Source organism: Prionailurus bengalensis, chromosome B1 (assembly GCF_016509475.1).
Source record: "Prionailurus bengalensis isolate Pbe53 chromosome B1, Fcat_Pben_1.1_paternal_pri, whole genome shotgun sequence".
NCBI classification, from domain to species: domain Eukaryota; kingdom Metazoa; phylum Chordata; class Mammalia; order Carnivora; family Felidae; genus Prionailurus; species Prionailurus bengalensis.
Genome location: NC_057344.1, coordinates 45620826 through 45644890, shown reverse-complemented (window position 1 = coordinate 45644890; position 24065 = coordinate 45620826). Strand labels below are relative to the sequence as shown.

General features: G+C 41.4%; 1 pseudogene; it reads left to right on the top strand.

Moving 5' to 3' along the window:
• Positions 1 to 2930: 2930 nt before the first annotated feature.
• LOC122468708 overlaps positions 2931 to 24065 on the top strand; it is a 58028-nt pseudogene continuing 36893 nt past the window's right edge.

Here is a 24065-nt window from a genome sequence, read left to right as displayed (position 1 = left end):
ACAAGAATCCTGAGATATCAGAAGTCCAGTGAGTCATGAGCAAGAAGTCTATATGTAAAATGAGTCTACATATAGACATAGCCATACTTAGACAGAAAAGCAGATTCCCTATAAAGGGATTTCCCTTGAGAAATTGAAGGGGGGAAAAAAAAGGTTATGGACCAGTAACATCAAAATACTGAGAAAAAAAATAGCAAAAGTGAATTTATAACCTTATACACATGCGTATAGATAAATACACATAGTGTAATAGATAAAAATTACCTAAAAATTCATGACGTAACTTGCTCAATTTAGCAAATTAAAAAATAATAGTAAACTAATAAAAATCTAAAGAGATTTCACATCATCTTTGGCACTTCCCAGTGGACTTGTCTGGAACAGGAAAGCAGAACACCAGTTCACAGTCTGCTAATTTCATCTTGAGAAACAGCAAAAAATGCCCTCTATCAAGTGGACTGTTAGCCTTAAAGAAATACCAGAGCGACATTTGCACAGAACTGAGGAGTAGGGCAGTTAGGTTTAAGATGACGCTGGAGGAGAATATGCAAAGATCTCTCTAAGATTTGCTCTCCAAAATGTGGTCCCCAAACCAGCAACACCTACATTACCCGAAAGTAGGCTCTGTCCCAGACCTCCTGGATCAAAGTCTGCATTTTAATAAGATCCATAAGTGATCCATACATTACAGTTTGGATTAATATATATGTATATGTACTATGTAATATATGTCTGTAATATATGTTACATACCCACACATACACACATATACATATATATATATACACACACATAGATTACATGTATTTTATATGTGTACATAATAGTATATCTAATATATATTAAATATTCTCATATTCACATACATACAATTCACATACACACATACATATGCAGACATATGTAACTATACCCACATCCACATATTTCTGGAAAATAAAAAGATTGGAGGTTTGGTTTTAATGAAAGCTGCCTCCTTCAACATTTAGCTCTTTGGCATATTAGCTTCTATTTAAGACCCATAGTACATTCCAAATACCTACAATGAACTATAAAATCCTCAAGCTGAGTACCTTCAAACTGTAAAGGAGTCAATGGAGGTTGGAGTTCAGTGAAGTTGGTGCATAGTTTCCTGGAGGGACAGTAGCCTACAGCTCAAAGCCATGAGTTGTTTCTTGCAGGCCAAGAGACAAAAGAGCCCAACCTCTGTAAGTAATCCTCAGTTTCTCGACTGGCATGCTTAGGGAGACATGGAAAGTGAGGAGGAGGAGGGGGGACAGTAAGAAGAAGGAGGCTTCCAGGGATGGGAGGGAGAGGGAGAAAAGGCCCCTAATGCTAATTAGGTTTGAAAGAATACAGGATGAGTCTAGCCACTGCGTGCTGAGAAGAAAGCTACCTGAGCAGCTGATGGTAAGTTCAGACTAAACTAACTACAAGTCCCCTGGGGACGTCACAAGGTAAACCTGATCGTCTCTGTCATTTACAATCATTATCAGGCAGGCTGCTTCTGTAATTTTACTGGGGAGCCAATTAACAGATCCCTGCAGCTAGGGGGAAATGTCCCAGCCCTCCTCTTGTTTTTGAAAAGGAAAAAAAGCAGCTTTTGTGTGGCTGTCTCCTGACTGTTTCTTGTAAAGGCAGGAGAGAGGGTAACTTCAAAGCAGTGACTCCTCAGGTCAGGTGAATGGTTGAAGTCAGCCTGTTCTCTGCCTTAATTTACTCTTTTCTGTAGCAACCTAAATCAGCCTCCAGATAGCCCAGCGAGCCTTGTTTCTTTCTTTCCGAGGTATGGAAATGCTGTCCATCTTTCACTCTTTCTTGCCTTCAAGAAAATATCTTAGCAGCATTTCATCTTTCAGGAAAGCAGGGAAAGGCTGGCTAATGGTACTGAGAAGAAGGCAGTAAAGAAAGGCCATTCTTATCTTCAATTTATTATTCAGCCCCATCTTTCCCCTGATACATCCTTTTTCTTGTCCTCTTGTCACAGGCAGTCTTTTTTAACTAGCTGTCTACATTCGCTACTTTATTTCCACATCTCTGTTTCCCTACTTAAGCCACCCCAACCTAGCTGTCATCTCCATTATTTACTAAAAATACTCTTTCAAGATCACTAATTACACGTAAGTCACTCAATATAGAGAATTAGAACAGTTAATCACACTTTTCTCCCTCCGTCCTGAAACTGTCTTCCCTTGACTTTCGTGATAAGACAATCTTCTAATTTTCCTTTTGCTTTTTTGAATATGCATTCTCACGGTACCTCCAGCTTGCCTTTTATACAACACAATTAGGTATTAGCATTACTCAAAGCTTGATTATGGACCTCCTTCTTTTTTTACTCGGCGGGAATCACTAAGCAATCCAGATAATTAAAGAAAATTGGAGAGCATATACTGATCAGTATACTGATCTACTGAAAAAAAAAATTTCCAGATTATTTTTTCAGAGAAATTGAGAATTCTGCTGGGGAGGGGAAAATTGGCATTCAAGGCCTGGCAAGAGGATGGGCTAGAAAAACAACCTTTGCTTTCAGCTGACGTTCTTGAAAGGTCCTACTTTAGGATTACTTCAAACTAGAAATAGAATAGTTCTCATAAAGCCTGAAGTCAGCTTCAGTGCCTCTCCTTCCCTGATTACATCAAGGTGATCAATCCCTATTGTAACTACCTGTAAGTAAAAAATAAATAAACCCTCTCTGCTGGAAGTTAGTATTATTCAGAGTTTCTACACAGTATCTAGCACTCTATAAAAATGATTAGAGTCAGTCTTATCTCTGCCTTAATTTATGCTTTTTTTCTAGCAACCCAAATTAGCCTCCAGATAGGCTCCCGAGCCTTGCTTCCTTCTAGTGGCTGAGATATGGCAACACTGATAATCTCTTTTATTCCTTTTCTACCTTCAAGAAATAAATAATAATCTAAATTATTACCATGAATGACAATACAGAGATTCAAATGACCAAAAACCCAAAGAAAAGAAACAGGTAATGGAGACAAAATACAGATGATCTAGATAGAATAGAGAAGACATACTTTAAAGTAACTGTGATTAATATGTCCAAGAAATTGGGTGACACTTACACGGGGTCCAAGAAAATGGGTGATGCTTCTTCCTCGCTGGGGGCAGTGAGGATGGGTAACTCTAGTGTGACAGGTACAGGGATTTCACTTGGTTTATAACCACCAATGAGACAGATCAGGAAGCTATTGAAGCAGTCCAAAGGGATGCTGGGATGCTTCAGTGCCCAGAACCAGCTGGACAAAGTGGAGCACGATAGCAGAAAAGAGGCCCAGAAAAAGGCCTCCACAGAGGCCAGATGGAAGGACACTATCTATTTGTGGTTGGATGGGGTGCTGTACAGGCCTGAACCAGCTCCACAAGACATGGAACAATGTCAAACACATCCAGAAGTCCTTGCCAATGTCAGCAAAGACTGGAGACAGAGCCTCAGTGCCACTCAAGGACATGAAGTATTCAGAGACTCTCAAGAACATCTCAGGCCCCCAGATTGTGAGGGAGACCCATGATCTCATTGAACAAGGGGCTTTTCTTCAAGCCTCCCAGAAGCTGATCGACCTGGAGTGTTCACTCTCAAGAAGGGTTGACATTCAAGCAGTCCCACATGAACAGCGGGAACATGCACAACATGACCTTCACCCATGGCTACTTTGGGAGTATGCAGGGGCTCTCAGATGAGCTGGTCAGGCAGATGTTGATGGTGCCGCAGAATTTGCTGGTCATCATCTCCTGTGACCCCACTTGCTGGTCTCAGTCGTCAGGATTATCAAAAGGAAGAAAAATTGACCAATGTGTATCTGACCAAAAAAGGCAAACTAGCTTTATATCTCCCTAGAGGCCCAAGAATTGCAAGGAGAAATTGGAAACTTGGATGGAAACTTGACTGCTAGAATTGAGGACACACAGGAAGACCCGAGGGAGTCCAAAAAGACGTGGTTCATCTGCCATCTGGAAATCATAAGTATGTCCTGGATGACCCATCATTGCCACAAACCTAATGGTTGAGTGTTTCCCTCCCCAGTGTGAGATTTTCGGAAGCCATCTGAACATGTACAACCAGACCCTGAGAACATGGATGCAGGAGCTCAAGTCAGAAGACCTAGAAGCAAATGAGAGCAAGAGCCTTGTTGACATGGGTCTCAAATACCTACACAAGCACAGAGGTGATGGAGAATATGGAGCTGGCCCCGAAGTAGATGTCAATGCCCTGGAACCTTTACTTTCTCCAAACGTGGTCTCTGAGCTGCTCCACAGGTACATGTCAACTCTCACTTCAGACATTATTACCTGGCTGCAAAAAGCACTAGAAACAGACAAGAAGACTACATAAAAGGGACTGATCCTGAAGCTGACCAAAGTGGGTACCACCAGGTGCTTCCAGATGTTTGAACAGATTCTTGAAGTTGCCACTCAGATAAGTGAAGACTTGAAAATAAAAGTTTGTTACACAAACTAGTCTGTGCCTTTAGCAAATGGATTCATTTTTAAGTAAATCCAAAGATGAAGTTCAGTTGTATCGAGAACGGCTGAGAAGCCAGCAGTGCCTACACTATGTTCAGTTTATGAGAGCCATGAACGACTACTGTCAGAGCTTTAAAGAATTTATAGTTGGTTTTAAAAGGAAGTATTTCAAAGAATGAAGTGCAAGAGGGCAGATCTCTGAGCCAACCAAACATGGGTGGAATTCAGACACCATTGCAAAGGAGGGCTGCAGGAGCCTGCTTCGGGAGGTCTTCCTGGATTTAGAACAACATCTCAGTGAACTGATGGTAAAGAAGTGTCTGTTAGGTTCAAACACTGTGAATATCATCTGTCTCACTATGGAAGAATATCTCAATGATTTTTCCAAAAATTAAAAGCTATGTAAAAAGAGGAGGATGACAAGTGGGATCCCCGTGGGCCATCATGCCGGGGCATCTTGGAGGGTGCCAAGAGGGTGGTCAGGGAGGCTGGGCAGTTCCACTTCCTGTTTGGGAACGTGGCTTCTGGATTTGGTAAAGATACAGGTGAGTACGGTGACACCATCATAGCCACTGCAGAAGTTATTAAGCTCACTGACCCTTCTCTGCTTCATCTGGATGTCTCAACTGGTTAGCAACACCCAGATTTCACAGATGACCAGGTCAGCATGCTGCTGGTAGAGTGAGGGGACACTGGCCTGGAAGGACATGAAGCAGGCCATCTCAAGACCCTGGAACAGAATCCGATGCAGGTGAATCCAAACCACATGCCCATCTTCAAGGAAATAACAGTTGCTGGTAGAACATGGCAAAGCTTTTCAAGTAACCTTTGGTTTTTAGCTTTATGTACATTGTTTGCACTCATCATCCCCACCCTCAGAAATATATTAAAGCAAAAGTGACTCTCCAGGGGTCACATTAGATGTTTTAGTCCCTTGTACCTGTCTCTGGTAAGCATATTTGTGAAGTGCCCAGGGACATGGTTTCTTGGAGAACAAGTACTCTTCTGTTCTTCAAGCATTCTCATTTTTGTTGTAAACATCTTTATGAGGCAAGATTCTGATGTGAAATGCCTTGTGGTTGATTGTTTATCACAGTGGTGAAAATATATGTGGAGGGGAAAGAGGCGCTGCCTGCATTCACCTCTTGGCCTTTGCTCATTTTTTCATGTAAGACTTCTAAAAACTCTTCTGCTTAATAAAAGAGTCTGAAGTCATTCAGAGAAATGAAAAAGACAAGGAAAGAAAAGCCAGCCATGTATATGTGCTGATAAGAAACAATCCCCAAATAATGTCAAAATTGGTATTAAACTGTATCTATAATCTTTTATATTAACTTCTACCATTTACTATTATTATATTATGATATTTTTATGTCAATGAATATTATTGGAAAACAAAGAATATTTGAATTTCTATAAAAATGTTTACACACACAAACACACAAGAAAAATTGGGTGACAAGATGGAGAAAGTTACCAGAAAATGATGATCTGTCAAAAATTATTTAAGAAGTATACGAAGTAAAATTTTATGTAAAAGATGGGTTTAACAGATGTTTGGGTAAAAAAGAAGGTAAAATTAGTGACCTGGAAAATCAGTTAGTAGAGAGTTAGGAGGTACTGATGAAATTGGCTACAAAGTCCCCCATTGGGTTAAGTGGGAATATAACATATATCACCACCCCTACCTTGTTCCAGTCTTTTATTGTGGGATTAGTTTCTACAGTTCACTAAGGGATGAGGTATTATTCTTAGTTTACTATCTTGGTAATGAGGGGAATTTCCAGAGGTTTCCACTTAGTGCTTTCTGCCTTAATGACACTCACCTCCATGGGTCTAGAGTGCCAATGTGTGGATCTTGCCTATTCTCAGTTTGTCTGTTCCAACCATGTATAAAGGAACTGTGGGGAGAGAAAAGCACAGGTTGAATCAAGTTACTAACTAGGCCTGTTGAGAGTTGGGCTCAAGTTAAGAATCCATTACCTGATCATAGTAAGCCTCCACTATGGGCCACAATGGCATTTTTGGTAGGCCTGAGTATTTCCTTTTTCCCAGAATATAGTCACCCTAGTAAATAGCCTCTTCATGTCCAGAATTAAAGTTTAACTAAAAAAATAGTGAAATAAGCTTCCATATAAATGGAGATATTTAGAGATTTTAAGAATAACTTCTTTCCCAACTTTATTGAGATATATTTGATATATAAAATTGTATGAGTTTAAAGTATATGTGTGCATATATATACGTATATATATATATATATATATATACGTATATATATATATTGATGTACGTATGTATTGCAACATGATTACCATAATAAGGTTAATTAACACATGCATCACCTTACAGAGTTACCTTCTTTTTTGTGCGTGGGAATATTTAAGACTTACTCTCTCATGCTCTCTCAGCAACTTTCACCTGTATGTTACGCTATGTTTAACTAGAGTCACCATAGTGTACATTAGATCCCCAGAACTTACTTATTCTGGAAGTTTGTACCCTGTGACCACAATCACCCGTTTCCCCCATCCCACAGCCCCTGGCAGCCACCAATTCACTCCTTGTTTTTATGATTTTTTTAAGTTTCTGCATAATATGAGGTCGTCCAGTATTTGTCTTTGCTGAATTTTTTTCACTTAGCATAATGCCCTCATATATGTTGTTACAAATGGCAGGATTTCCTTCTTTCTTATGACCAAATAAGATTCCATTGTATATGTGTACCACATTTTACTTATCCACTCATCTGTCGATGGGCATTTAGGTTGTTTCCATGTCTTGGCTCTCATAAAATGATGCAACAAACAAGGGGAAGTGCAAATATCTCTCCACTAATCCCTAATCACTAATAAGGTAGTGATTTCATTTCCTTTGGCTATATATCCAGAATTGGGATTGCTGACTCATATGGTATTCTATGTTTAAATAGAATTTATCTATTTTGGGGAACCTCCAAACTGTTTTCCATAGTGGCTGCACTAATCTACATCCTTTTATGGTTCCATACAAATGTTAGGATTGTTTCTTCTACTTCTGTAAAAAATGCCACTGGAATTCTGATAAGGACCTTTAGATGGCATGGAAATTTTAACAGTATTAATTATTTCTGTTCATGAATATGGAATATCTTCTCATTTATTCATGTCTTCTGCAATTTCTTTCATCAATGTCTTATAGTTTTCAGTCCATTTTTTGAGGCTATTGTAAGTGGGATTGTTTTCTTCATTTCTCTTTCAGATGTTAAATGGTTGGTGTAAAGAAATGCAGCTGATTTTTTCCATGTTGATTTTATAACCTGCGATTTTACTGCATTTATTAGCTCTAATAGTTTTTTAGCAGAGTCTTTAGGGATTTTTATATATCAGGTCATGTTGTCTACATACAGGGTCAGTTTTATTTCTTCTTTTTCTTATTTGGATGCCTTTTATTTCTTTGGTTTGCCCATTTGATATAGCTAGGACTTCCAGTACTATGTTGAATAGGAGTGGTGAGAATAGGCTCTCTTGTCTTTTCCTGATCTCAAGAAAAGATTTCAACCTTTCACACTGTTTTGTAGCCTTCAGCCTACAGATCTTTCATCTCTTAGGTTAGACTTATTCCAAGGTATTTTACTGTTTCTGATGCTATCATTAATTAGTTTGTTTTCTTAACTTCCTGTTCAGGCTGTTCATTGTTAGTGTATAGAAATGCAACTGACTTTCACATGTTGATTTTGTATCCCACAACTTTACTGATTTTATTATTAGTTCCAACAGGCTTTTCTACATGTCAGATCATTTCATCTGCAAACAAAGGTAACTTTATTTCTAATTTGGATGTCTTTTCTTTCTTTTACCTGTCTAGTTGTTCTGGCTAGCACTTCCAGTACTATGTTGAATAGAAAGTGAGAATGAGCATCTTTGCCTTTTCCTGAGCTTTCCTGAAAACTCTCAGTTTTTCACCATAGAGTATGATGTATGCTATGGACCTTGCATATATAGCTTTCATTACAGTTAGGTAATTTTCTTCTATTCCTTGTTCGTTTTGACAGTTTTTATCATGAAAGGATGTTGAATTTTGTCAAATGCTTTTTCTGCATCTAATGAAAGGATCATGTGGTTTTAATCTTTTATTCTGTTAATGTGGTATATCACATTAATCGATTTGTGTATGCTAAACCATCCTTGCAGCCCAAGATAAATCCACTTAGTCATGCTGTATGATGCTTTTAATGTGCTGCTGAATTTTGTTCGCTAGTATTTCATTGAGGATTTTTTCATCCATGTTCACTGGAGATGTTGGTCTAAAGTTTTCTTTTCTTGCAGTGTCTTTAAGTCTGCCTTTGGTATCAAGGTAATACTGGCCCCAAAAAACAAGTTTGGAAGTGTTCTGTCCTCTTCAGTTCTTTGGAAGAGATTGAGAAGTATTGACACTAATTCTTTTTTCTTTCTTTTGCCTTTCATTTTTTTTGTTTGTTTTTGTTGTTGTTGTTGTTATTGTTTTGGAGTTGTTTTGTTTGTTTTGTTTTGTTTTTGTCATTTTGGTTTTTAGGGTTTTCTGGGCAGTTTTTGTAGTTGTTGTTGTTCGTTTTTTGTTTCTTCATTGTTGCTGGTAGAATTTATCAGTGAAGCCATCTGGCCCTGCACTTTTCTTTGTTGGAATTTTTTTGACTACTAATTAAATCTCCCCACCAGTTTTAGGTCTGTTCACATTTTCTATTTCTTTGACTTAGTCTTAGTTGTATGTTTCTAGGAATTTATCTATTTTATCTAGGTTATCCGTACCACATCATCTTACATTTCAAAATGTTCTTCCATAATCATTTTTCTTGTTCTAGATGTATACCTTAAGAAATTCTTTTAGCAAGTGTATGGTGATAAGCTCTCAAAGTTTTTATGTCTCTTTAAATATCTATATCTCATCTTCATTATGGAAAAAACTTTCTTAGGTATAAAATTCTTTGTTGAAAGTTATTTTCTCTAAATACTTTGAAGTTGTTATTCCACTGTCTTCTGGCTTACACTGTTATTATTAAGGAGTGTGATGTAATTCCAAATATCTGCTCTTGATGTCTTTCTTAAGACCTTTTATTTGTCTTTGTTTATCCTATTATAGCCCCAGATATGAATTGCTTTTTATTTATTTTGCCTAGAATGCATTGTTCTAGTGAGATTTTTGTTTATAATAGGAAATTTATAGCCATTGTTTCTTTAGATATTACCCTTCTTCCCTGTTATTATCTATTTCTGGCCCTTACACTAAGACATGACTTCTATATATTATAATGTGTCTTTCATTTTGTTCATTCTATGCAGTACCCTGAGTAGTTCTTTGACTGTATTTTTCACTTTACTAATTGTCTCTTCACCTATTAATAACCTCTATTTAATTCTTCTACTCAGACTTTTAAAAATCCAGCTATTAATGTTTGATTTCTACACATTATAGTTGTATTCTTTTTCAATTCTGTGCATTTAATTTTCATAGTATCCTTTTTAATGTGCATATTTGTGGTTGTATCCTTTAATTTTAGGTTAGCATTTTATACATACAATGCCTGACAATGTTTTGTCAATGTTTTAGTCCTTAGAAATCTAATTTTTGTTTTTTGTTTCTGCTGACTTTCATCATCACCTGAATTCTCTGGTCTTGCTGATATTTCATTCAAGCTTATTATTGATCTTAGTCTGTGGAATCATTTGGATCTAATTGTGAAACTTTATTTGAGAAAGAATTTGTTTCTAACGTTTCCAGTATTTAGAAAGCACCACTGACTGGAATCACTTCAATCCTACCAACCGCTCTTCTCTCCCAACACACACACACGTACACACACACACACACACACACCACAATTAGTGCATAATTCCAAGATCAGCTTTCTACCTCCTGATAGCACCTTTGTAACAGTCATATTTAGGTCAATTGCATCCATGCAGGATGTCCAGTATTTGGTCTCAACAACCTGCTGCATTCCTGAATGTAACATATAGATTTTCATTTGTATGTTTGTGTCTCTGTTTTAAGGTGTGGTCTGTGGAGAACTCCTCTATCTCTTATGCAGCCAGCAATGCCTCAATGCATAGTTCCTATGCAAGGTATATTGGTTTTTGCAGTGAAAGGGCCCTTCAGGAACACCTATCAACTGTAATGACAGAAGCAAGAGTTCTAGTTTATTTTGGCTAAAAAGCAAATGAGCTGTTTTCATGAGTAGCTCTGATAGACTCTGGCCAAAAGCAGTGCTATGGAGGGGTCAGGTGAAAGTATGACACAGGGATGGTGTAGGTGGAGGCCAGTGAATTCAGTTATCTGTGAATTTCAAAACTATCTGGCATTATGAGGAGTGACAGTTTGAGAGACTAGGAAAGAAAAAAACACTCTTGGCATCTACATGGACCTTCTTATAGAAGGCTTTTGTAGCACAGATAGTGGCTTAGTGACTTCGCAAGTCAGACTGAATACTGACTATGTAAAGGGAGCACATACAGCTTATGCCATAAAGTTGTTTATTTGCATCTATAGCTCTGTACATATATAATTCTCACATTGCTGTGTGTTCCATGTTATTGGTCTCTCCACCATGACTTGAGTGGAATTGATATTGGAGGAGCAAACTAGTGCCTTTGCAGCTAGGAAGAGGCTAAGTTCATGGCACCCTATATCTGGCTGTCTTCCACCACAGCAAGAACTGTTCTATTATTTTGACTTTTTGTTGTCCTGGCTTCTTGGCCTTGCCATAAGTTTCACTTCAATTGTAAAGCTAGAAAACACATGCCCAATAAGCCCTGGAGTTTCCTAAAGGGACCAGAGGCTTGATACGGGGCAGAAGAAGAAACTCTGACTCCTAACGGGGCCTGTGTAGTTAGAGATTTGATGTAAAAGTCTCCACTGAGAGACATTCAGAAAGTAACATACACTGAAACAGACTTTTCTCTACAAAGTTATCAATACTTAGTATTGCTACTGGCATTTGAAATCATGGATCTAAGCAGTAATGTTATCTAAAAAATGTAGATTACAGACACCAAAAATCATATAGGATGTTGTCTACATAGAGGGAGCAGGGCCCTTGATCACAGACATTGCCAGTGGTTACATCATTATTATATTTTGAATAGGTCTAGAAGGCTGGGTCACTTGGTATGGTGGAAGGGGAACGGGGTTACTTAAGGTAATGACTGTTTACCAACCACCATGGAAGTATTGTACCAAACAGTATCGCCAGACAAGTACATACTAGCGACATATCAGCTCTGGTTCTAAGAAATCTAAGGTACTTGCCATTCATTTAGAACAAAACTTTCCAGTCTGTTAAACACTAGACCAGTTTTTTGTTTGTTTGTTTGTTTTTTTTTTTTTTTTTTTTGAGAGGCTTCTCTAGAAGTCTCTATCACTTTCCAGATGACATATGGGATATTTATTTCATCATGTGGCTGAGATTTTTTTGAGAGTCCTCATAATTTTTTTCCGTCAAGGTAATTGGTAGTTGTTTGACTTATTTCCTTACTCCCAGTCATTTCTTCAACTCATCCCAGTTGGCCTTCCTGCCAGATGACACCCTAGAAACGATTCTTCTCAAGGTTCCAAGTGACCCACATGTTATTTGGTAGAGGGGCTAACTTCCTGTTTCATTTCATAAGATCTCTCAGCATCATTTTACATAGATTATCATTGTCTTCTGAAAACCCCTTCTTCACTTTTATGACACCTCATTCCCTGGGCTTTCTGCCTTTTCCACTGGTCACTCCTTCCAGGCATATTGAATAGGTCCCATTATCTACTCCTTCGTGTAGGAAAGTTCCAGCACTCAAACCTAAGCTGCTTCATCTTCCCTATGTTTATTACCTTCCTTAGTAACCTCATTCAAGTCTCTAACTTTAAAGATCTTGATAACTTTAAAATTTGTATCTTCAACCCGTCTGTATGTCTTGAGTCCCATGCATCTATTAATTTCAACACCAGGATGTCTGATAGTATGTGAACTTTAATATGGCCAAGAGAAAACTACTGATTCTACCATTCCCTTGGCCCCAGTCCTTTCTTCTTGCATGGGACTGCAACTCAGTTCACTCCACCCACATGTACCCAGTTGCTCAGGCCAAATGAGGAAGGCCTTATCCTCACCTCTCCTTTCCTCCAATCTATATTCAATCCATCAGCAAGTTCTGTCACTTCTACCTCTAAAACATGTCTTGGTTTCATCTACTCATTGCCCCCCTGTTGCCACCACCTAGGTCCTCACTTCACAATGTTTCCTGGCCTCCTAAGAGATCTTATTTTAAGTAAATTTGTTTTAAGTGAGATCTTTTTAAAAGACTCATTGCCCCATTCACTGCTTTGTTTTCAACACTTAGACTAGCGGTTCATACACATTAGGTGCTGAATGGATATTAGATGGAGAAACTAATAATAAACATGAGATTTCATACCAAAGGAATAGCTTTCCCTAGCTTTACAAAAATCTCACTTCATTCACAAATGAATTTATAATTTGTTGTCGGAACATATGTCCTGAAGTTTGATACCACTAAAGGCATGAGCAAAAGCAGTTCAGAAGAATAGAAACTCATTGTTTTGTTGCTGCCAAAGATGTTCTGGGTCTGGGTATCTGTACACATGGGCTTCTAACCTGAGGCTCAGAGGAAGTCTTCGTAACTCGCTGCTTGAAGTTCATACCCCAGGAAGTCTGGAAAGAATTGTTTTTTTAAAAATGTTCTTCTGGGGGCACCTGGGTGGCTCAGTCAGTTAAACGTCCCACTTCAGCTCAGGCCATGATCACACGGCTGGTGAGTTGGTGCCCCACGTCGGGCTCTGCGCTGACAGCTCACACCTGGAACCTGTGTCAGTTTCTGTGTCCCCCTCTCTCTCTGCCCCTCCCCCGCTCATGCTCTGTCTCTCTGTCTCTCTGTCTCTCTCTCTCTCTCTCTCTCTCTCAAAAATAAACATTATAAATAAATAAATAAATAAATAAATAAATAAATAATAAATGTCTTCAAGAAGTGTGTCCTTTTGTAATCCATGCATTTAGAGTAGATTACTAAAAGCTCCACAGTTAAGAGAACCTACCACTTTCTTAAGTCACTCCAGCATTTCCCAGATGCCCTTCTCACTGCATTCTCATCTTATTCTTGCCTCTTAATAACCCACCAAACAAAACAACCTCATAAACCCTCATTAGGCAAACGTTGTCTTCCTCCTGGGGTGAAAGAAAGTCTGAGCACCAGTTATGTGTGAAATGCAGGATGAAGAAAAGAATCTGAAGAAAAGGTAGAGAGGCCAGTCTCCAGGTCTGGCTCTGCTGATTTGTCTGGCATGAATTTGGAGAAGTGGCCTAACTTCTCAGAACATTTTTTGACCCAAGAGAGGTTGCTAATAATGACTCCCTGACAAGGTGCTTGTGAGGTATAGGCATATTCTCTCTGGGACGGTGTCCATAGGTAAAGTGCAGGCCCCGTGCCTGGAGCTGGTTGGTGTTTGGAGGCTGCTTTGTTCTGGATCTTCCCTCTAAGGGCTCTATTTTGTTGTCTATCAATCAACTGTTACTCGCGCCCAGTGGCAAAACATGCCCCTTCCCAGGATTCAGACAACGTGAGGACAGTAAGAACTGGAGGAATCCTGAGAAAGTTGTAAAAAGGCTCACTCGTTAAATGAAACGTGGCTGAGCGGAGTAAGTCACACCGGAGAAAATTAACATTTCAGAATGAATTAATAGACGGAGGTGGATGGTTTTTCTTCATCATTTACCTACTAGATAAATCTGGCCACGTCTTTCATTAGTTTGCTGTACTTTGCCAGGGAGACACTCTTGGATTTGCAAGATAGTGCACAGACGTGTGCTGCACAGACACGTGCTGCAATGCCAAAGGAGTAGAAAGCAAGCAAGGATGGGGGTCAAGGGGAGGAGTCGTGAGTTTGGGGAAAGCAGAGATTTGATTCTGAAGAGCAAACCGTTACTGGGTCAGGGCGGCTTTTGCATAATTCTATTATCGCCAGGAAGAGGAGAAATAATCATATTAGGTGTGTGCGATACTGTTCAGCGTGGCTTGTCTTACCTTACTTTTGAAGTCAGACAAGTTTAAATGCTTTTTGTGAGTTGTTCAGAAGGCACCCAATCTAAAAGGCAGGTGCTGCCAGAGCAGAGCAGGGAAGTTTTTGATGTTGACAACGACATACATTCTTGCGCAGAAAGGAGTAATCCATTCGGTCACAGTTACAAAAAAGTTCCATGTGTGCTGCTTTGGGGAACAGAGGCAGTGCCATCTGGGAGGGTGGCTTTCAGGCAGGCCAGCTGCAGGGCGTCAGCATGTGGTGAGCCAGTTCATGAGCAAGGGCATCCCTTTATCCAGTCCCCCCGTCCTCCATGTTGAGAAGTGGGCATTCCCATGAGCAGCTGCATGGCATTGCTGTGGGCATCAGCTCCACCTCACCTTCTGTTTACGGAGTCTGGGCATCTCGTCAGTTTGCATTTGGTTGCTGCATGCCATTGCTCCTCTCTGAGGTCCAACACAGTCTGTAGCAAGGCCCGGGCCCATCTGGGGCTCAGCTGATTCCAGGTGAGGCTTGTCAGAGGCCTCCCCCACAATGGGCCAGACATGGGCAGGGAAGCATTTTCACTTGGTCCCCACCATAGAGTGTGGGAAGGAAACAAGAGCTGTGGTCTTGTGAAATGTAGTGGTGAACATTTCTTCCCAGCTCCAGGGATGTTCATAGCTTGAAACCGGCCATAGTGGGAGTACTTGCACCACGGAAATCATCAAACTCTGCAAATAGGGGTTTTTGTTTTTACCGTTTGAGGGCTGGTTGTTAAACACTTGCCAGCACAATGCTGGATGAGGTGCAAGGAGCAGAACGTGGGAGCCTGGATTTCAAAGTCCTTAATTACCCCTCTATCCCCTATCATAGAGCCTTGCTCAAATGTCTCAGCCGAACCTCTCCTGTATAGTTTGACAACTGCTTCCGGCAGTGGCCAGCCACAGAAGGTTTTGTGTGTGTTTTTATTTTCAATCATATTTGTATCTTAGAAAGGTAACCCTGACCACAGTGTGTTGGGTAGACTGAAAGGGTATAAAATCAGAGATAACATCAGAGGCAAAAGAATCCGATGGTAATCTAATTGCCTTTGTCCATATAAAAGATGATGAGACCTGAACTAAGGCAGGAGCAGTGAATAGGAGAAGCGAGGACAGATATAATGAATAAATCGTAGAGAAACGGAGTCGGCAGGACTTATCAATCGATTGGGTGTCGGGATGAGAAAAAGAAGAGTAGACGACAACATCCAGGTTGCACACGATCTCACCATTCACTAAGACAGACTTTGGTGGAAAACCAATGACTTATGTTTAGAACCAGCAGAGATGCCTGGGAGGCAGGTAGAGGGGGCCGAAGCTCAGAGGAGCAGAGTTGACCAGAATGCATTTTGACAGTCAGCAGATGGTGTCAGGTGACAGGGGTGATCAGGGGCCATTTAGGGACAGTATCAAGTGAGAAGAGGCCCAAGGAATAAACACAAATGGAAAACACAACATTTAAGGTACACACAGTGAAGTAAGAGTCAACAGAGGACAGGAGTGATATTGGTCAGTGGAGTAGTGGAGAGAAGACAGAAGCAAAGAAGGAAGAGAGAACTGGATGGTCATTAATGTGAAATTTGGGATCAAGATAAAGAAATATGACATCAAATGAAGAATGCATCAGGTGTAGCTGGGAAGATTGTTAGAGCCTTTTGCCACAACAGCGTCTGGGCATGCAGGGGCAGAGGAAGCCAGACCACAGGTGTTTGAAGAACAAGGGAGAAGAGGATGGAAATAATAGAAAACAAGCGAAGAAGCAAGCATTCTGAGCTTGGGAGGTAAGAAAGGGCAAGGAGATGCAGGATCAAGGGAGGATTTTATTTTTAAGATAGACAACAGACTTGATCATAATTTTACACTATACAGAAGGGACCAATTGAGATGAAGTCACCGATCTGGGAAGGAGGAAGGGAGTCCCAGATGCAGGAAGGTCCCAGCTGAGACAGGAGGGTCGGGCAAGAGCACAGGTGGAGGGAAGGACCTTAATGAGAGAAATAACATCTCTTCCTGCAAGACCAGAAGGATGGGTTCAAGAATAAATGCAAACATAGCTTTCCGATTGCTGGAACTTGAGGGAGCTTGTACCTAATATTCTGTTTTCTCTTGTTGGGAATAAGCACTGTGGGGAATGGGGGATTTTAAGCATACATTACACTTTAATGCTTTAATACAGAGGTATAATTACATTCCAGAGTTTTTGTTTGTTTTTGGTGCAGTTTGTGCCTCCAGAGCATCTGTACTCTGGCAGACATAATAGCACATCTCACACCACGTCACTGTTGCTCATTTGATCACCTGCCTTTCCATGTTGCAATAAACCTAGATGGAGGAGGAACAGTACTTGTAGCCTAGCAGAGTGCCTGAAGTATAATGGGTGATTAACAAATATTTGTTCACAGGTGAATGAGTAAATGAGTACTTATCGGCATTAGCCCAATATTCCCAACTGAACTGTAAACTCCGCTGGGTCATAAATTTGGGCGGGCCTCAGCATTTTCAGTATACAGGAGCTGCACAATCAGGATGAATTGAAATGAACTGGGCTGCTTCAAGACCAAAGTGTCGATGTGAAAGTGAGTGAAGAAGGTCATTCCAAGGGAGAAGCTCGCAATGAAATGACGGAGGAGGAATGGAATGCAAACCTAACTAAACCTATAGAAGAAAGTATCACTTCCTCCTCCTAACAGCTTCCAGTTATTCGTTTTTTTCCAGTTCTAGGGGAAGTATCCTTTGAGCATCCCAGTGTGTAATGTCTTCTATTTCTTGAGGGGATCAGTGGGTCATACAGGATTACCATGATCTCTCACCCATCCTGTTCTCTGGCTTCTTGGACCTAAATCCCCATAGTCTAGAAACTGACGCCCAGAGAAGGTAACCAATTAGTGTCAGATATGTCCCTGAGTTGTGGTTTTTCTGGTTCTAAAGCTGTGCTCCCCTGCACTGATGGAGAGAAACCCTTCAGACAGGCAGTAAGAGGCAACTCCTCTCCGCGCTGCTCGGAGGTGTCCCGTAGCAAATGATAGTGGCAGGGAAATGTCTTAATATAGCGTGGTGTTTAGCATAATTGATGTTCAGATGCACTGTTGGTAGAAACAAGCCCAGTTAATTGGTCTCTCAACCTACATTAGCTCTTGCATTGCAGCCAATTAGGCGGGGGCCAGAGGGCCCTTTGCTCGGCCATTAGAGCCCTCCATGCCGAGGCTGGGAAGGTGCTGGCAGTTGGGCGGCAGAGACGGTATAAATGACCGTGATGAACTGCGTGTACATCTGCACCACAGCCGGAGCCATCTGTCCGCTTAGGAATGCAAGACCTTAATGACCAATCTTAAAGGTGAAAAAGAAGGAAGATAGCATTCAGGAGAGGAAAACCGGGGCTCTCCCAAGAGGTGCGTGCCAGAAGTCTCTCTGAAGTGCATAGACTGAAGGGTATAAACCTAATACTACTCCTACAGCAATATTCCTAATGAACTAAATGCCCGTCTCCGTTCTCAGAGCGTGTGTTGTTGGAAATAGCCTGGATGCATTTCAAGGAGACACTGGAGGACTGCCGCTCAAAGTGAGGTCTGCAGACCAGCGGCATCACTGCCATTTGGTCAGGTGTTAGGGACGCAGATCGCGGGCCCGCTCCCGACCGGCTGGACTGAAATCTGTATTGTAACAAGATGCCCAGGTGTTCTGTAGGCCCATTAAAGTCTGAGAAGCTGTAGGCCAGGGGTCAGCCAACACGTTTTATTGGAACACAGGGCATCCATTCATTTGCCCCTTGATTATTCTGCTTTCACCCGACGACAGGGTTGAGCGGTTGCAACAGAGACCTAATGTCCCGCAAGCCTAAAGCATTTACCCTCCGGCTCTTTACGGAAAGAGCCGGCAGACCCCTGCTCTATGCAGGAATCTCTGTAACCAGCCCATGTGGCTAACATGCCTGTCAGCCCTTGGAGGGCAAGTTAGTACCAGATATGAATTTGCTGTTTAAATACTGTGGTGGACATTATAGGCAGATGGAGCGATATATGTTAGATGACATTGATCTCAATTCTGGGAGCTTAGGAGTTTTCTAAGTTTACACAGACACTTCAGCAAAAGTTGGCAAAAGCTTTAAACTTTCTGCTACCTTGACGGAGTCGGATGGCTCTTTCATCTGGTACTTGTAATAAAACAGTCACCACATTTCTCTGTTGCATCCTTGATAGCATATTCATTGTGACTGGAAGTATTAACTTTTTTCCAAATACACCAAGATGTAGCTTTGACTTTATGCCAGTGTTTGGGGATCATTTTATACCCAACGAATTACCCAAAGAGACAGCATTCTCCCCGTCTTGGTTTTCACCAGGGCAAAATGTTAAAACAGGTGTGACTGCTCTGCTTTATATATAGCAAAAGGATTGCTGAAAATGTGCATTCCTTAGTGCATGCCATAAAAGAGCTTATGCAAAGACCCACAGAGGACTTCAGTGACTAATGGGGAGGAAGAGGCCTGCTAAGCCAACATTACTGGAATCGCCAAGGTATTTTGATAGGAGATCCTGGCCAGGAGCTTCTAGGCTTGCACTTGCAAGAGTATTAAAGAAGCACCTCATTGTGTGTTTTAAACCCTTGGAGTTTTCCCGAACTTGTGCTTTCCAAGTCTGTCCCCGTCTCTGTCCCTGTCTCTGTCTCTCTCCTACACACGCACGCGCGCACGCACGCACGCGTGCGCACACATCCCGATAAATGCTGGGCTGCAGCCCCAGACTCCAGACGCGTGCATCCATCATAATTGCAGCACTGCCAGCAGTCATGTAACTGCTTAAAGACCTCAACAGCCTTCTGGCACTTAAAGGGAAAAAGAAAAAAAAAAAAAAAAAAACCCATCTAATTAATCACAGGTGAAACAGCTTGGACTGTCTCCAAAAGCCCCAGAATTTACTGCCAAGCTTTGATGCTAATTTTCTTTCTAAGTAACCCCCTAAAGAAATTTACGATTAGGTAATTAAAGTAATGAATAAAGAGATACTTAGGTGGAGAGAAAGGAGGAGAGGGAAAAGTCTATTATTTCCATCCTGCAATAAACGCATCTGGGCATGCGTCATTTGTGAACCCCAGCGTAAAGGTCCCCGAGTGGCTTTCTCCTGAAGAATATTTTGAAAATCAATATTTGAAAGACCAAAATGAGGCGTATAAATGAAGTTGGGATCAGGTCACTCTTGCTAGGGCCCGTAAGACAGAGAAGGGAAGGAGGAAGGAGGAGGGCTGCCTTTCTGCCAGATACTCTTGACTATTTTTTAATGCCACAGCTTATACCCTACAGGGAGGTTGGTGATGCTTTCTCCCTGTGAGCCAATTGGCGATAGCATCACTGGGTTGGATTTAGGGATCTCACTGTCCTCATGTCCCCCATGCCTCCACTGGGACAGATCTGGATTTCTGGGTTTAATTGGTTGGAAAAAAAATTGCTCCAATCTTTTGTTCAGCAAGTATTCAGAGGAGGGCTTTGGATTTTATCACCCCAGCCCTGATCCTTTCGTCTGTCTCTGACACTCAATATTGGAACACCCCAGGAATGGGAGTTTTAGTTAATTGGCTACTTAGGTTTCGGAATTAAACAGAAATACTCCTTATTGAAACGATGAATTAAACAAGTTTCTGCTAAACTCCAAAGTGCCTAAGGCTTCAATCCTTGGTGTAAAACCTTGCTATCAACTATTTTTCTGTGTTAATAAATATAGTGTAATAAGCATAATGCTTTTTTAAATAATTCAGGATCTTGAATTTTTGATTGAAAAACTCTATGCTCTGATTTATGTCTACCTTCGAGACAGTTTATAAGCTTCTTGCAAGCAAAGATCTGAGGAGACCCCCATTTTGTCTCCTCCCCAAGTCTAGGAAAGAGTGAGTACTAATTGTACCATAGGTTTATATAAAGAAGGTATTGGGGCACCCGGGGTGGCTCAATCGGTTAAATGACTGACTCTAAGGTCATGATCTCCCAGTTCGTGGGTTTGAGCCCCGCATTGGAGCCTCCATGGGATTCTCTCTCATTCCCTTTCTCTCTGCCCTCCCCCCACTCACTCTTTCTCTCAAAATAAACTAAAAAAAAAACAAAAAAAAAAAAGAAAAGGTATAGGAGATTGTACTGAGTAAATACTGACTCAAAGATACACCCTGGAAATTTAGTTCTTGTTTTTTAAATGAAGTTACCATATGAATTTATTTGTTTACTTTTTCCCCTCCTGAAAGGGGAACGCTGAAAATAATGGAATCCGAATTTTGATTTGAAAGTGAGGTTAGAGATTTTATGGTCTTAAGCTTCACTCAGAGCTGAGAGGACTGAGGCTCAGAGAGGTGACTTGGTTTGGCAAAGATGCACAGCCACCTCGTGGGTGGGTGTTTATAATTACGGACTCGGACTCAGAAGCAGGATATATTTGCATTTGTAAACTGCTCTGCTATTTTCCAACCATGGACCGGGAGGAACGGCTTGCTTTCTGGGCTTCCTTTTCTGACCTACAAAATGAAAACAGTAACATTCTTGAGTTACAATAAGGAGTAAATGAGCTGTTAATATAAGTAAGATGCTTAACATCATGCAAACACTAGAAACGACTTAGCTCTTCTTCGATTTACTGATTGATTGATTGGTTGGTTGATTTTAATTGTTATATATTTAATTGCAATTTTATTTTTATCGAATGGATTCCTTTTCATTATTCACAACGCCTTGCTGCCTTCCAAGGGAGGTAGAATCATGGTCTAAGGTGGCTCTTTGTTGTCTCAAGGCTAGATGGGGGTGTATGTTTCTGTTTCGGGGGAACTGGACCACAGCTCAGTTGCTTTGTGTAAGAAAGAGCCACACATTTGAGAGCCCTCCAGTTCAGAGCGCCATCTTCTTCCCAGCCAATAAGTTCTGAGCTTCATTCCTAATGGAGGAGTGGGAGATATCTCCCCCCAGAGAAAGCACTTTTAGGACATGAGTGAACCAGAGAAGAGAGGTGGAGGGCAGGACTGGAGATCATCCCGGGATTTGGGTTTCTTCCTGGTCCTCCTGATTCAACCAAGGATCGAAGGTCACCATCTACTCACACACCCATCTCCCTGTTGTGTCCCCCAAGCCCTCAGAGGCCCAGGGCCCCGTTTTCCTCTGAGCATCTACCTACAAGGCCAGGGAAGTGGGGGAATCCCGCCAAATGGGAATTAAAAATGACAAAACAGCTGATTAGATCTGAGGTGACAAGAATGAGAAATAAAAGCCATTAGAGCCCATTTGCAACGTGCCCTCTGAGAGTCAAGTTTCAAGGTGTTCCTCGGAAGATTATTAATGGCATGACAGTGTTTTCCGTGCAGGGATCTGATACGTGAAATAACACCAATGTACGCACATCGCATTCTAGATGGTAAGAGGGGCCTGCCCTCATTTATTTAGTTGAACAGATTTGAAGAGACACCGTAATTTGGCTGTCAGGACCAGGGCTAGTGTAAGCCCCCAGTGCTTGGAGACACAGATTTCCACAGCAAATGGCTTTCTTCTATAGCAGGGCTGGGCAAACTATGGCCCATGGGCTAAACCTGGTCGGCTGCCTAATTTTTTTAAGGGCAATGAGCAAGGAATGGTTTTTACAGTTGAAAATGGTTTTAAAATATCTAAAGAAGAATACATTATGACCTATGGAAACTTTATGAAGTTCAACTGCGAGTGTCCATAAGTGAAGGGTATTTTGGAATATAGTCACACTCATTCATCTACGCGTAATCTATGGTTGCTTTTGGGCTGTAATGGCAGAGCTGAGTAGTTGTGACAGAGACTCTGTGGCCTGGAAGCCTAAATTAGTTACTATCTAGGCCTTTCTAGAAAAGTTTTCCAACCCCTATTGTATAGGATTTCTCTGCCAAACTCCTTTACTTTGGAAACACAAAAAGAGTCATCACTTAGCAAAATACTATAAACGTTTTCTTTAGAAGAATATAGCTTCACTTTCTGAATGTTTATTTATTTATTTTGAGAGAGAGAGAGAGAGAGAGACAGAGAGAGAGAGAGACAGAGAGAGAGAGTGCAAGGAAGGGGCAGAGAGAAGGGGGAGAGAGATAGATTCCCAAGCAGGCTCCACACTGTCAGGGTAGAGCCTGACTTGGGGCTCCATCTCACGAACCATGAGATCATGACCTGAGCTGAAACCAAGAATCAGACACTTAACCAACTGCGCCCCTACAAAACTAGGTGCCCCTATAAAGCTTCACTTTAGAGTCACAGCATGGAAATCTGTTTATCCACCCCTCCCAGAAACAACCACCCAACCCTGAGAGCAAGAAGTTTCAGGTTCCTTTAAAAGTTGCCGGGGTTGAGGCTCACCAGGCCTGTGGCCATTCAGACACACAGGAAGGCAGCAGTCCCAAAAGGCAATGGAGACATCCTTCAGAAGTCCTCTCCAAGCTGTTGATCAGGAATTTCCTGTAACTGGAGCCCTCCCTTGTTTTACTTTCATCTGTTGAAGGTGTGGGGGGGGGGGGCCAGAGAAGACGTAAATCCTAACAAGCTGTGCGTCCATCTTCGGGTCGTCATGCTTTCCTATCTCATTCCTATGCCTGGACTCTTTTGCAAGGGCATTTCTCTCCTCAAAAACAACGACGGCCCTCAAATGGCACCACCAAGGCACTTGTCATCCTATGGTCTCAGAGAGCTTACAAAATCTTTTCCCAGTCAGTTTTCATTAGTGAGAGCAAACGTGGTGATCCTGAGGTGGAGAAAGACGTTGCTGTTGTTTGGAGGACAGAACGGATGAAGGTCGACAGTGAAGAGCATGAGCAACACCAGCCCCTGCGCCTCCGACACCACATTTCCACAGGGTCAGTCCCGAAGCCCTTCCGTCAAAGACATGTTCGGCAGAGCTGGCAGCTGCCAGTGACCAGTGAGCTGATCGTCCGAGAAGACAGATGTGCTTAGTGTTCCTAAATACTACAGGGGAAAAGATAGGACATGTCAAAAAGGAGGGGCACAAAAAACAAAGGGGACTTGTGAGGGCACACCGCCTGGGCAACTTAATGGATTGGGATTGGAACTGAGTGAAAAATGGGGGTTAAATTGCACTAGTCAAAGAGGGGAATTGATGGAAATTTTGTGTTGAGAAAATCCTTAAAAACTGAGTTATTTAATACCTTCATGATCATGAATTGGTGGCAGACCCCATCCCCTGACTTCCTAAAGGAATGCTTCTTCAAGAAAATAAAGAATAGACAAAGGACCTTTAGCCAGTGCCTCAGTTGCTTGAGGTGAGAAGTTTTGTACTTTATGACTGTTGAAACATAAAGTGCTTCGGAGGTAGCCCTGTCTTTGGTGAACTGGAGGGAGGAAAAAGAGAGGGATTTTGAATGCTGCTCTTTTATCAGGAGAGACAAAATTTGGACAATCTCACCCTCAGACTAAGGGAACCACGACAGCTTTGGTTGTTAAGGCTCCTCTGCAGGATAAACAGTCTCTAGATTGAATTGTGGAAGGCAGGTCAAGTGCCCCCCAAGAGGACCCTGCACCTAATGCAGGAGTTGGATCATCAAAAT